Genomic DNA, 3,266 nt, shown 5'->3' with positions numbered 1-3,266 from the left:
TCTGTAATAGCTTCCTGTTGCAAAAAGTGTCTTTGATAAGGAGTAAGAGCTCCACTTATCTGTGGGTATAAAATAAATATTCAAAATTCAGTTAGAAATTATGCTGGTTTAGTAAAGTGGTGGTTTTAAAGGCTCAACCTCAGTAAAAGTTATGGGCCCCTGAAGCTCTGGACATGGATAGGCCTAAAGAATATCAAGCAAAGAACCTTAGGCCTTATAATTCAGCCATGACAGAGGTTTGATAACAAACAAACAAAAAAACCAACAGCTATGAAAGCACCAGATATACCCTTCACAATGATGTAGGCTATGGAGATTTGGACCTAGTCTTTGGCAGGACTGGAAACTTCTATACTTATGGAGAATTCTCTCTCTTCCCTAAGAGAATGGATTTAGGCCTGAGTAGGTTCATGCCCCATGTTCATTTTTGATCATGTCTGAAATTGTTTGCTTGGTGAGTCAGTGGTGTTTGTAGTTCATAGCAATCTATGCACTGTGGAAAGGGCAAATAGGGATCAGAGTAGGAAAGAAATGGAAGGAAAATGACCAAACAGAAAAGATCATAGTGACTCTCTGCTCAGACCTGTTCCAGAGACAGCCACATCTTCATGTGTAGTGCCAGCCTCAACCCATAGACATGATGGTGAAGGTCAGTGTGAATGGATTTGGCTGTATTAGGTGTCTGGTTCCTAGGGCTGCCTTCTCCTCTGCTTCTGGCAAAGTAGAGATTGTTATTATCAATGACCCCTTCATTGACCTTTACTACATGGTCTACATGTTCGGTATCACTCAGGCAAATTCAACAGCACAGTCAAGTCTGAGAATGGGAAGATTGTCATCAACAGGAAGCCCATTACCATCTTCCAGGAGTTAACATCAAATGGGGTAATGCTAATGCTAAGTATGTTGTGGCCAGAATGGTCATTATCTCTGCCCCTTCCGCCAATTCCCCTATGTTTGTGGTGGATCTGAATCATGAAAAATATGACAACTTGCTCAAAATTGTCAGCAATACATTCTGCATCATCAACTGCTTAGCTTCTCTGACCAAGATCATCCATGAAAACTTTGGCATCAGGGAAGGACCCATTACCATGGTCCATGCCATCACTCCCACTCAGAAGACTGTATGGTCCCTCTGGAAAGCTGTGGCATGATGGCTGTGGATTTGCCCAGAACATCATCCTTGCATCCACCGATGCTGCCAAGGCTGTGGGAAAAGTCATCCCAGAGTTGAATAGGAAGCCCGTTGACATGGGCTTCTGTATTTCTACTCCCAATGTATACATAATTGATCTAACATACCTCCTGTAGAAACCTGCAAAGTACGATGACATGAAGAAGGTGATGCAGTAGGCATCTGAGGGTTCACAAAAGGGCATCCTGGGCTTCAAAGAGGACCTGCTTGTCTCCTGTGACTTCAACAGTAACTTCCACTCCTCCACCTTTGATGTTGGGGCTGGCATTACTCTGAATGGCAACTTTGTAAAGCTCATTTCCTGGTATGACAATGAATATGGCTAGAGCAACATAGTGGTGGGCCCCATGACCTGCATGGCCTCCAAGGACTAAGAGGCCCTGACCCACCTACCTACTTCAGCAAGGACACTGAGAGCAAGAGAGAGGACTTTGGTTGGTGAGGAGTCCCTGTCCCAACTCGGCTCTAACACTGAGCATCTCCCTCAGTTTCCATCCCAGAATCCCATAATAATTGGAGAGGCCTAGGGAGCCCTACTCTCTTGAAAACCATTAATAAAGTTTGCTGTCTCCCAAAAACATTAAAGAAAGAAAATATTGGCTCCTTTATGTGAGGGGTACCACCAAATAGCATTCGTAAGTGTGCAAAAAGCTATTGTTTCCTTTAATAAGAACACTTTTCACAGGACCAAGGGCCTCTCCTTCCATTGATGACCAACTAGGCCATCCTCTGCTACAAATATAGCTAGAATCACAAGTTCCACCCTGTGTTTTCTTTGATTGTTGGTGTAGTTCCAAGGAGCTCTGAGGGTACTGGTTAGTTCATATTGATGTTCCTTCTATGGGGCTTCAGACCCCTTCAGCTCCCTGGGTATTTCTATGGCTCCTTCATTGTGGACCTTGTGCTCTGTCCAATGGATGACTGTGAGCATCCACTTCTGTATTTGCCAGGCACTGAAATTCTTAACAATACTAAGAACATAATTTTATCTACAATAACTTCTCAGGGGGTTCAGGATCAGATCTCTTTAAAATTTTTCCAGGTATATATCACAAATTTTCTATACCTTATTTGGATATATATAAAAATATAGAATCATTATATTGAGAGAATTGAAAAGATTCAATTTATAAGGCTCCGTAGGACTCAAACTTTTCCAGTGGGAGACATCTGGAATTCAACTGATGAACGAATCCTAACTCTAGCCAGGTATGGATAATAACTCTAGCTGAGATTGACCTGGATATGAACTTGGACAGGAACTGGCAAAAGCCAGAAAACTTAATTTTAAATTTAATTCCCTTGACCTTTAAAGGCACAGACTTTCACCTTTAAGTAGATTGATGTATTGACCTTTATTTTCCATCCTAATTTTAGAAACATTTGAAACTAAATGAGATACAACTTGATCTTGTCTTTCTATTACTATAATATCAGAAGAACCAATGATTGACTCTACTGAAAAAAAAAAAAAAAACTTCTTAGATTGTAGTGGGCAACAGTGGTCTTTGAATTAAGTAAGTAATTTGGTGAGCTTTTTTATTTTGTTTTTTCATGGAGTAATGGAGAGTGGGTGACTAATTTTAATGCATCTTGGTCAAAATCTACTGTATTCATGAGTAATGAAGGATGCTATACAAAAAAAACTGGTAGTAGATTTTGAAAACATCTTAATGACAGTGAAGAAAAAGCAGCTTTAAAGGTAGCGGACTTACACGTCCAAGGGAGCTTATGATATCATGAGGTGTTTCTCAATGCAGTGGTTTTACCTAATGCACTACAAGAAAAAAAAAAGTTGGGAGAGACAGTGAGGGTCTTGAAACTCATTATTTTTTCTCATGATGTTGGTCAGGAGGTAGGAGCTTTATTGGAGAATCTTTTTTGACTCCCTCCATGTCTCACAGAGGCTTTCTACAAAGAAATCATATGTCTGATTGGAAAACTAAGGAACAATAAAGTGAATTCTTTGGCATTTCTTTCCTTTTCCTATAGAAATTATCATTTTTTGGATTTTTTTGTTTGTTTGATTTTTTTTTTCTGAACATATGATGTTAGCCCTACTGGAAGT

The 3,266-nt window shown here is 40.1% G+C and overlaps 1 pseudogene; it reads left to right on the top strand.

The window, feature by feature from the left end:
- Window positions 1–640: 640 nt before the first annotated feature.
- On the top strand, window positions 641–1,572 carry LOC110317297 (annotated as a pseudogene).
- Window positions 1,573–3,266: the final 1,694 nt, after the last annotated feature.

This window comes from Mus pahari, chromosome 1, assembly GCF_900095145.1.
Source record: "Mus pahari chromosome 1, PAHARI_EIJ_v1.1, whole genome shotgun sequence".
In the NCBI taxonomy this organism is placed as follows: domain Eukaryota; kingdom Metazoa; phylum Chordata; class Mammalia; order Rodentia; family Muridae; genus Mus; species Mus pahari.
Note: the sequence above shows the minus strand (reverse complement) of the source record. Positions and strands in the feature narration are given on the sequence as shown.